Source organism: Myotis myotis, unplaced genomic scaffold, assembly GCF_014108235.1.
Source record: "Myotis myotis isolate mMyoMyo1 unplaced genomic scaffold, mMyoMyo1.p scaffold_m19_p_6, whole genome shotgun sequence".
In the NCBI taxonomy this organism is placed as follows: Eukaryota; Metazoa; Chordata; class Mammalia; order Chiroptera; family Vespertilionidae; genus Myotis; species Myotis myotis.
In genome coordinates, this window is record NW_023416368.1 from 54,799,238 (window position 1) to 54,811,617 (window position 12,380).

A 12,380-nucleotide genomic window follows, 5' to 3' on the forward strand; every position below is an offset into this window, starting at 1 on the left:
ATGGAAAATACCCCAAATCCATTCATTTCACCTGTATTAACACACAAGATTCCAAAACCTTGTGGTGAGTGAAAATCAAGCCAAAGCTGGATGGAGACTAAATTGATATTCCATCTCTATGTGGTTTCCTCATAAAACATTTATGTTTGCAACTTGTTCTCTTTGATGACGTGGTGACAAAATTTGTTATGCTTGCTTTCTTAAAATTTCAGTCTCATAGTTTGCTGTGGTATAATATTATGATTACTTAAAAATCCTACTTTCACAACAGACTTTAAATTCAAAAGAGAACCATCTCAAGGCTTTGTAAATATTCAGATTTCTGAATATGACAATAACAAATTATTTTCCCCACTGAACTTTTTATATTCTAAGACCCATGACTTTCTTAGGTTGTTTCACATTCTCTTTCACTTCTGCCTCTAGAAGTAGGAATTCCCTCTCATTTGAGGACTATTTTTTCACAGGGAAACACAATATGTAACACCTCATGATTTGTACTGTGTACATGGTGACAAGTAGAAGATAATAGATCTTAGCTGTGCAAATGAGATCAGTAAGCTTCCAGCTTGCATTACGTCCAACTCAAATTCTTAATGGTTACAAACTAATGCTGAAAATATTGATCTTAAGTTTGCATTCTAAGATCTTACCATGTTGCCTAACCCAATACACTTGTACACGATAAAGCTTTTAAGGCTTTGGAGATATATGGATATTTAATGTGACTGAGCAGAGGAAAGAACCATCTCTATTTAGGAGAGGGGAAGCACAAATCTCTCCCCATGATTGAAGTCGTTCTTTATTTCCTTCAAATTTCTCCAGATGCTCTCGCCAAGCGCCACCAACATGGTGTTCAGGCGCTTCGTGGAGGTTGGCCAGGTGGCCTATCTCTCCTTCGGGCCTCATGCCGGGAAGCTGGTTGCGATCGTAGATGTTATTGATCAGAACAGGACTTTGGTTGATGGACCTTGCACTCAAGTAAGGAGACAGGCTATGCCTTTCAAATGCATGCAGCTCACTGACTTCATCCTTAAGTTCCCACACAGTGCCCTCCAGAAGTATGTTTGACAAGCCTGGGAGAAGGCAGACATCAATACAAAATGGGCAGCCACAAGATGGGCCAAGAAGATTGAAGGCAGAGAAAAGAAAGCCAGATGACAGATTTTGATCGTTACAAAGTAATGAAGGCAAAGAAAATGAGAAACCGAATAATCAAACTTGAAGTTAGGAAGCTTCAAAAGGCAGCTCTCCTGAAAGCTTCTCCCCAAAAAGCACCTGCTGCTAAAGGTGCCGCTGTAGCTGCACCAGCTGCTGCAAAGGTTCCAGCAAAAAAGGTGACCGCTGCAGGCAAGAAGGCTCCAGCCCAGAAGGTTCCCACCCAGAAACCTGCAGGCCAGAAGGCAGCACCTCCAGAAGCTCAAAAGGGTCCGAAAGCCCCAGCCCAGAAAGCACCTGCTGCTCCCAAGGCATCTGGCAAGAAAGCATGAGAACACGAGGGGCTACTATAAACGTATAATAAAGGTTCTTTTTAACACACACACACACACATTTATCCAGATATTTCTTTCTCTATTTTTAGTATATGTACTATTATATTAGTGTGAACATTTAAAACTGTGAAAAAAATGATCGGAGAGAAATTACAATTGAACAGGAGAGAAGAATAATGGATAATTAAAAGATCTGAGGCTGTCTAATAGTCAAAGCCAAGTTATCAATGTTCCTTTCAAGAAAATATTGATATATTGGGGTGACATTAGTTAATAAAATTATATAGGTTTCAAGTATACAATTTTATGATACATCATCTGTATATTATATTGTGTGCTCACCACCCAGAGTCAAGTCTTCTGTCACCATTTACCCTCTTTTGCCTTCCCCTCTTCTACCTTTCTCTCTTCTACCTTCCCCTCTTCTACAGATCACCATACTGTTATCTGTATCTATGAGGTTGTTGTTGCTGTTTGCTTAATCCCTTCATCTTTTTCACCCAGCCCCTAAATCCCTCCCCACTGACAACTGTCAGTCTGTTCTCTGTATCTATGAGTCTGTTTCTATTTATTAGTTTATTTTGTTCTTCGATTCCACATATCAGTGAAATCATATGGTATTTCTCTGACTGGCTTATTTCACTTAGCATAACATTCTCCAGGTCCATCTATGTTGCTGCAAAAAGTAAGATTTCTGTATTTTTACGGCCAAGTAGTATTTCACAGCTTTTTTTTTTTTAATTTTATTTATTTATTTATATTTTTTTGCTTAATAACTTCATCTTTTTAACCTAGCCCCACAACCCCACGCCCCTCTGACAGCTGTAAATATGTTCTCTATCTATGAGTCTGTTTCTATTTTTTTGTAAGTTTATTTTTTTTTTCATTAGATTCCACATATGACTGAAATCATATGATACTTGTCTTTCTCTGACTGGCTTATTACATATAGCATAATAGGTCCATCCTTGCTCTAGCAAAGGGTAAGATTTTCTTTTTTATGATTGAGTAGTATTCTCTTGTATAAATGCACCACAACTTTTTTATCCACTCATCTACTGATGGACACTAGGGCTGTTTCCAAATCTTGGCTTTTGTAAATAATGCTGCAATGAACATAGAGGTGCATATATTCTTTCGAATCCAGATATTTCAATATAGCTTCTCTTCACACAAAGTTTGAGAAACAATGAACGAACAACAAATGGAAAATTCCTTCAAGTTTTAGGTGTCAGGGACAAGGGTTCAGCATGGATGTTACTTAGATTGTTCATTGAGAAGGCTCAGAGCAAAAAGAGCAGTTCTGTATAATCCATCCACACTGCTTAGGGGCCAGCAAGCCAAAGAGATGGATAGACAACTATGTTACCACATCTGGCTCTTCTGGTTTTCAAAGTAGTAGGATTTCTTTGCAGTTTAAAATACATCATTATGGTTTTGTCGAAGAGTGAACATGGCTCCACTGTCCCCCCCCACCCCCAATCATGAAGCAGCATCTATGGCTCTAGCAGTAGTTACCTCAGTAGTCTTGGCCCACTGAGAGAGGGTCTAAAGTGAAGGACTTGGGTGGGCATTGCCATGTGGTCAAAACAGTTTATCTTAGTGCACTTAGGATAATATATGAAAGTGGGACAAGATCTCTGAGATGTTTGCAAATCTGATCTCCTTAAAGATCTGTTACAATTAGAAATAAAGCATTGTACAATATTAGAAATTGCCATGGCCCATTATTATGGTGTTTCTCCCCAAAATAAAAAGAGTTAGCTTTATACATTAAACAGTATGTCTTTTAAAGGTTTATAAAGTATTGTTATTAATTGCATAACTATATGTAGTTATTACAATCCAGTTGCTTTAGGAAATTTTATAATGAATAGTATGTTCTTAATTGGACTGATAACATTTTCCCTGCCACATTTAATACTAACTTTAGTGACTGCACTATTTCTAAAACTTACAACAGATTTGGATGCACTGGAAAAGGTTCAGAAGCATATAAATATGGAGGTTAGAAATGAAGTCCAGGAGGAATTGTAATTAGTATTTTGGTTTGTTTCTTAGCTAGAAGAAGATAAGCTGTAATTATATTGATATTTATTATTCAAATATCTGAATAAAATGATACTATTTGGAAACAATAAGAATATTTTGTCTGTAATAATCTGAATATTTAGGCCCCAACACAGGCTTCTAAAAGATGATTCTAAACTCCAAGAACTATAGAGATAATTATTGCAAAAGAAAAATTAAAATTGGCACTTGATTTTTCTTGCTTGATTTGTATGGGTTTCTATTTCTCTAAACTGTACATAAACAAGGAAAAGCCAATATTATAATTTTTGTCAATTATTATTTAATCTTTACTAGATTTTAATCACACAGAACAAAAGTGACCAACTTTAAGGACTTACAATTGGTTCCAAAAGCATTACACATTTACAAATTTTTCTAAATGTTCTAATGTTCTAAATAATTAGAAATAATTGCTAGTTTGATATTGTGACTGAAGCAGATGTATAACATTGATAGTAACACCAAAAGAATGTTTTAATTTATTAGAATGCTATGGCATCTTCAAGGTTGGTACCTAAATGTAAGCTAAAGCAGTGATCTATGAATTAGTTTCTATATTCAAAGGTAGAGTTGCTATGGATATTTAAATAGGATTTGACTGAAAAAGAAAGTTCTCTGGCTAAATCAAAGCATTACAACATTTTAGTAAAGTTTAGATTTTATTTTACTTTCCAACCTTGAAAATGAATTTCCCCAAGCATGAAAGGCAAAAGATGAGAAGGCTGGGAAGAAGGTAGTTTCTGTACAGTGAAGCACTGATTTCTATGTAATTGCCACCATTCCACTTCAGTCTTTATTTCCAAAGTCTAATCAGGATTTCTTTTGTGGTCATCTACAACTAAAAATGTCGAACTGATAACAAAGAACCATTAAGTTGTTCTAATAATTGGATGGCAGACAATTCATTTTGGCTCAAGAGACTGGAGGTGAACCTGACAAAGAAACCGAGGCAATTCCTTTTCAATTCTAAGATCTCTCAAGACTGAAATTGATTGAGAAGTCCTGGACGTAGAAATGATCCCTCATTCTCTGACCAAATCTGGTCTAGATCATCTTAACCAGAGATACAGAGTGGGGATAAGAAAAGATCTAAGATAAATAACTACAGCATTTATCTCTTTCATCTTTGGTTATACTTAGACTGAGTTCTGATCAAATTAAAGTTGATGCTACCTTTTGTACAACTCCTTCCTCAAGGGAAGCTCCTTAGTAAGCAGGGTGTGGAGAAAGACAATACAAGCTATGACATACTTGTATTGGAGGTTCCCTGGCCATATACCAACTTTCTATCATGTGTGCACCATTTCTTATTAGTTTCAGTATCTAATGCTTTTCTTTCGGCTGAAAATGAGTACTTTGCTGGTGATTGAATAGAATGTGTAAATCAAATCTTTAAATTGATAGGAAAAAATATGACAGATAAGAACAGAGAAAATTAGAGGAGTGGGTAGTGTTAGTTATTGGGGAATCAAAATACAAAGAGATGACTTTGAGTCATGACAGATGCAGGTTCCCCTCTATAATACTCATTATATACTAGAGGCATGATACACGAAATTCATGCGGGGGCCGGGGGAGGTCCTTCAGCCAGGCCTGCACCCTCTCGCAATCTGGGATCCCTCTCTCCTAACAGCCCAACTGCTTGCTCCTTACCGCTTGGGCTGGCCACTCCTTAGCACTGCTGCAGAGGTGGGAGAGGCTCCTGCCACCGCCATCAAAGCTGAGCTCGCCAGCCATGAGCCTGGCTTCTGGCTGAGCAGTGCTCTCCCTGTGGGAGCGCACTGACTACCAGGGGGCAGCTCCTGCATTGAGCGCCTGCCCCCTGGTGGTCAGTGCGTATTTTAGTGACTGGTATTTCCACTGTTTGGTTGATTTTCAAATTAGGGTTTTATAATATAGGACTAGAAGCCCGGTGCACAAAAATTTGTGCACTCGGGGGGTGGGGGGGCCTTCAGCCCAGCCAGTGCCCTCTCGCAGTCTGGAACCCCTCAGGGGATGACCACCTGCTGGCTTAGGCCCGCTCCCCGGGGTATTGGGCCTAAGATGGCAATCAGACATCCCTCTGGCAGCCCGGCAGCCCTCAGGGGATGTCTACTTGCCAGCGGGGAGTAGGCCTAAACTGCAGTCAGACATCCTTAGTGCTGCTGAGGAGGCAGGAGAGGCTCCCACCACCACCGCTGTACTGGCAGCCATCAGCCTGGCTTGTGGCTGAGCAGAGCTCCTCCCATGTGAGAGCGCCCTGACCACCAGAGGGCAGCTCCTGCATTGAGCATCTGCCCCCTGGTGGTCAGTGTGTGTCATAGTGACCAGTCATTGCCAGTCTTTCTGCTGTTAGGGTCAGTTTGCATATTACCCTTTTACTATATAGGATAGAGGCCTGGTGCACGGGTGGGAGCCCGCTGGTTTGCCCTGAAGGGTGTCCCGGATCAGGGTGGGGGTCCTGCTTGGGTGCCTGGCCAGCCTGGATGAGGGGATGATGGCTGTTTGCAGCTGGTCACACCCCTTTCAGGGTGGGGGTCCCCACTGGGGTGCCTGGCCAGTCTGGATGAGGGGCTGAGGGCCGTTTTCAGGCTGGCGGGTGACTGAAGCTCTCAGCCTCTTTTTTTCTTTTCTTTTTTTTTATTCTGGGATTTATTTACCCTCTATGGCTGTCACTGGAGCTGAGAGCTGGCTCCAGCTCTGAGGCTGTGGCTGGCTGAAAGCAGGTTTGTTTAGATTCTATAATTGAAACTCTGTTGCCATCACTGGCGCTCTAAGCTCTGAGCCCACTGGTGGCTGAAAGCAGGTTTCTGGGGATTGTTTAGCTTCTATAATTGCAACATTGTTTCTTAGACTGCAGCTCAAAGGCCGGCAGCGGCAGGCAGGGAACCTTGGCTTCCTCCGTCACTGGAGCAAGCAAGCCTCCTGTTCGCTTCAGCTGCCTGGCTGCCAGCTGCCATCTTGGTTGGCAGTTAATTTGCATATCTCTCTGATTAGCCAATGGGAAGGGTAGCAAAGTTATGGTTAATTATCATGTTTCTCTATTATTAGATAGGATGGCCTTAGAAAACATTAGTGGCTCCCAATTGTATGCTACCAAGTGAAATGAGACTATAGTCAAGAGGAATCTTGGATTGTAAAACCACGCCCAAAGATACACAATATGAGTAAAATTGATCTAAATTTTTAATACATTCTCACCAGAGATCCTTTTAAAAGAATGACAGTTTTATAAAACTAGTTAAAATTCCCATGGAAGAACTAGAAATGATCACATTTTCTTTGATAGACTTATGCAAATTACAAGTAAACCAATACATCTAGGAAAAAAAAATTCATAAATCTGGGTCTTAGATCTGTAGCTTTCTTTTTCCGTGGTTTTCTAAAAGATGGAATCTGTCACAAAGTTTACATGCTCAGGCTTTATTAATAAGTGCAATCCTAGAGTAGAAGGTCTGAGGCAAAAAGGACAGTGAGGCAGGGAATGAGGGATGATCTGTAGACACAAAAATTATATAACCAAGCTGGCCATAACTACATAAGAAACACAGCTGATGACTTGGTTCACAGTGTTTTCCAAACAGGTCTACCTCAGAGCAAACCTCTAGGGCAAGGTCCTGCAGACATTTTCTGTAAAGGGCCAAACAGTAAATATTTTAGACTTTGTAGGGCATAGGGTCTCTGTCACAATTACTAAACTCTGGTGTAGCATGAAAGTTGTCATAGATATAAGTAAATGAATGGGCATAGCTATGTTCTAATAAAACTTCACTTACAAGATTAGGAAGCAGACCAAACTGGCTCTTTGGCTGTAGTTTGACAATCCCTGTTTCAGAGGGAAAAGGGAGAGAAATTTACTTGCTCACTCTTTCCTGTCTTCCTTCTATTATTGGTTAAAGTTCTCACTATTTGAAGCATTCATACTTCTAGATTTTTGTCACTTGCCCCTCCAGATAATTCCTGAGGAGTCAGATTCTACACACACCAGTGTGGTGTATCATTTGGGCTTGCAAATGTTGGGGGAGTTATTACTTTTATAGCTCCATTCTGTTTGTACCTGGTTCCAAGAACCACTGTGGCTACCACCATAGTAGCAGAGGCTAAGATGGTGGGGATAAAGGACAATGCTGAAATCTCAGGCTGTCTATTTGGTCAAGCAGCCATGGACTGGGGACTTGTACCCTGGAAGGATTGTTTCAATCTGGGAAACTACCTAAACCAGGGGTGGGCAAACTTTTTGACTCGAGGGCCACAATGGGTTCTTAAACTGGACCGGAGGGCCGGAACAAAAGCATGGATGGAGTGTTTGTGTGAACTAATATAAATTCAAAGTAAACATCATTACATAAAAGGGTACGGTCTTTTTTTTTTTTTAGTTTTATTCATTTTAAACGGGCCGGATCCGGCCCGCGGCTGACCTAAACTGAGTCTGGTAATGTACCCTATTTAAGGAAGAAATAAAACTCTCCATAAAGGATATGTGAGAAGTTCTGATTGAAACATATCACACTTACGAGCTTTGTTTTAAAATTTATTAAATTCCACTCTAAAATGGAAGGATTTTCCTCATTTCTTAATGTTTGAGCCTTAAATAGCTACTGAGAAAATTGGGATACAACCAACATTTGAAAATAATAACCAAGAAGGCATAGTTGTCCTCCCAGGGTGTACTGGGGATGCTATAATCAGCAGAAGAGTTAACTGATGTGTCCACATCAGTGGGCCAAACCCAGGTATTGGTGTCAAAGATTCTAGGTTCAACTACTGGTTTTGTGTCATAGATCAGTATGACCTGAGCCTGTTTCCTTGTTTATAGAATAGAAAATTAATACCCACGGCTGTGAGGATTAAATAGCATGGCAAGTAAACTGACAAACACAATGCCTGGCACACATAGCCATCTAATAAATGGAAACTATTAGCTACTTCGTGTGTGTGCTTGATAAAGCTACTCTCATGCTCAACTTGAGCCTCTTGAGAAGAAGCTTCCTGTGGTTGACTTAGTTGGTCATCATGCCCACTGCTATCATGAACAACTGACTGTAAATATGCATCAGGGCTGACTTCTCTGTGAGCTTCACTTTTTCCATTTGTCAAATGAGCATAATTTATACCTCCCTATAAACTTTTATAGGGACTATAAATGACTTAATAATGTTTGTGAAGTACCCTGTTCAATGTTTCATATATAGTAGGATTAACTCAATGGTAGTTACTATTATTACAGTTATAATTTATAATTCATCTCATATAACAAAATCATTCACTGTTTAGTGTCTGTCTTTTCTCAATAGTTTCTCCTATGTAGATATTAATGAGTCAGGAACAAAATAGCTAAATCTGGGAATTTATTAGTTTTCTGTTTCAATCCTTATTAGAGTTGTCTGATAATATCAGTACCATCATGAGCAATGTACTGTGTAGTGAGCTAAACAGCATTTTGAGACGATACAGGCTCTGACTTCTAGGAGCTTTCACAGGATGATGCTGTGATGGTGGGAAAGGAGAGTAAAAGCCCCCTTGATTTTGAACACCAACTGCCTTCCAAACATTCTATTGGCTTGCTTTACATATAGTTAATCACCAAAACAATCCTATAGGTAGGCACTATTACTAGCATTTCCAGTTTACTGATGTTCAGAGAGTTGATGTAATTCACCCAAATCTACACAGCTATTTTTTGCCAAAGTTGAAACCCCAAGTCGTCCAGCACCAAAGCCCTTGCCTTTTAATCATTCCACACTAAGTTTCTGCATGAGACTAGAAGTCATAAAAATTTCCTGTTCTGCTTGGGCAGTAAACTTGGTTTATGACCTTAGCAAATCATATACATTTTTAAGCTTCAGCCACCCCTAAAATTAGGTGGTTGTATTATCTGAACTTTATTCACTCCAGATCTACAATTCTGTGTATATTTATTAGAAGAAATTAATATAATGATGATGATAAGCGCGTCTGTGGTTGGGAAGGGGTGGAGGTCAGGTATCATTGGAAAGAGGGGATAGACAAGGTATGCCCCCCTTCCTTCCTCTCCCTCCCCTTATACACATGGCCTCAGTAAGCTGACAAGCTTATGCTGTTCAAACAAATTAGATCACATCACTCCAATATCTTTCCATCTCACTCCACGCAAAAGGTCCTTGGAATGGCTTATCACAATTCCTGTTACCCCACCATCTCTCTGCCTCACCTCCAGCTCTGGCCCTTGCTCACTCTACTTCACCATGTTGGCCTCTTGGCTGGTCCTGGAACACACAGGCACACTCTTAGCTCAGACCATGCGACTTGCTGTCCCCCTGTTTGGATATCCTTAAGACTAGGCCACCCAGCTCATTGGGAATCTTTAAGGAAAAAGCTTGCTCCATGGGGCCTTCCTGGACCGCTTGTTTAAAATAAAAAACCCACCCCTCCTTCAGCAATCCCTATACTGCCTCCTGTTTAATTCTCTCTATAGTGCTTATATCAATACATGACACCTATAACCTTTTTGTTTTTATCAAGTGCTTATCTCCTCTTCTATAGAGAGGGGAAAGATTTCACCTTTATTGGTCACATGCTTTCAACAATCCTAGCACATTTTTTAATCAGTGAAAAATCAGCATTTGAAAAGTACATATATATAGGATAAAGCCATATATATAAATCTCACATAAACTAATTTTGCAAAATAATATAACATTTACCTTAATTATTAAAAATATCTAATGAGTATCCAAGTAAATATTAGGCAAAGAATGAAAGACTTTGTAGAAGGATGTCAAAGACAGTGTGGATGGGCATCTACCCATGAACCAGGTCACAGTTCAATTCCAGGACAGGGCACATGTCTGGGTTGTGGGCTCAATCTCCAGTAGGGGGCACGCAAGAGGCAGCCAATCAATGATTCTCACTCATCATTGATGTTTCTTTCTTTCTTCTTTTTTTTTGTTAATCCTCACCTGAGGATATTTTTCCATTGATTTTTAGGGAGAGTGGAAGGGAGAAAGGGAGACAGATAGAAACACTGATGTGAGAGAGACACACGTCAACTGGTTGCCTCCTGCAAGCACCCTAACTAGGGCTGGGGAATCTGCAACAAAGGTATGTGCCCTTGACCGGAATTGAACTCAGGACCCTTCAGTCCTCAGGGGCTGACGCTCTATCCACTGAGCCAAACTGGCTAGGGCAACTGATGTTTCTATCCCTTCCTCTCTGAAATCAATAAAAACATATTTTAAAAAAGAATTATCTGCAGATTTCAGTTTTTCTATCAACAACGCTCAAAACTAATTATAATTTATGTGCAAGCAAATGCTTAAAATCCTGTTTACATATTCAGTGGAAGTTGTATATCATGGCTGTCAAAATCATTAAAACATCCTTAAACTAATTAACATATATTATAGAGTAACTTCATATTGCAAAAAAAAGAGTACGTCATCAAAATTTTTTTGAGTTAAATTGCATGAAAATTATCGTGGTTTGTTGCCAAAACCAGTATTGGGAAACAGATTTGTTATAATTCCTGGTAGAATTTCTTACTATTTTAATAATGGTCCCCAAACTTTATGTACATAGTTTAAGCCTAACAAAAGCAAATCACCTCCTATCTTATTAAAATGCAAATTCTGATTCAGAAGGCCTGGGGCAGGACCTGAGATTCTCCTTAAAAGGTGAAACTGATGCTGGTCTTTAGTCGTTTTAAGTGGAGCCAAATTCCTAGTGCATCTGTCTTCTCCTAATATTTCCATTATGAGGTCTAATGAACTTGAAATAGGAGAGACATTCTCTCCAGAAGCTTCATTGACCAACTGGTGTCATTAGTGCAGGAATGAAACAGATGCTTACTGTTATGGATGCCACTTCAGCTGGAGAAACAAGTGGGAAAGGACTGGGTCACAAGAATTAGGCACCTCTGATGTCTATAAAGAGATATTGTGAGGCAGCTAAACTCTTCTCCACGTGAAGAACTTAGGTCATTGTAGCCTAGCCTCAAACAGACTTAAAAAACAAAACAAAACAAAAACAACTGTAATATTTTAAAGCTGTGTTTTTCTTATTTTCTAATAACACAGCAGAGAAAGGAAGAGAACTGAACATGTTAGTCCCTAAAATATGCAGTGAAATTGAATAAGGGATTGGGGGTAGGAAGAACTACCACAGATATATTGTTTACTAGTAAAATGACAAGCATAGGAATTGCACAGAAAATAACCCAAAGTTGCTTCTTGCCTCTTTTTGTCATTGCTGTCATTCAGCATGGCTCTTAGAACCCTGGGCAGAGAGTATATTCAAGCGGTTCCACACACATAGGGCTCAGTTTTGCAGGTGGTGTGCAGCTCAGGGTGGAGTGACCCATATCCTGGCAGTAATTCTGTTGAATAAACATCTACCACTGGTCACCTCCCTGGAAGGAGTTCTGTTTCAAGTGGGCTTACCAAAGCTTTGCTAGTGGTTAGTGACAGAAACCTATTCTCATCCTGACCCTGCATTGACAGAATTACGAGAGGATAGCAGGGAAGATTTGTCTTCTTGTGCCCAGAAGTCTCCTTTGCTGGCATTCAAAGGGGATAATTAATTCAAATATATCTTCAGGCTACCATGGAACTGACAGTAGTTAAGAAAAGAAGTGGGTGCTTTTTTATTTGTTTGGTTTTTGTTTTTGAATTCATCAGGGAACACTTTAATAAAATTAGCCTGTCTTGTCTTCCTCCTGACTTCTGGTACATGGTTTGAGTCTAACAAAAGCAAGTCCCAGAACAAACCATTATGGTAAAGGGAGTGGTAAGATAAAATCTTCCTGTCCCCTTCTCGGTTGGGTGGCACCAAATTCATCCTCAATTCACTGCATTGTGC

At 39.8% G+C, this 12,380-nt stretch overlaps 1 pseudogene; it reads left to right on the forward strand.

Annotated features, from left to right (window-relative positions):
• Positions 1 to 849: 849 nt before the first annotated feature.
• Positions 850 to 1,514, forward strand: LOC118658365 (annotated as a pseudogene).
• Positions 1,515 to 12,380: the final 10,866 nt, after the last annotated feature.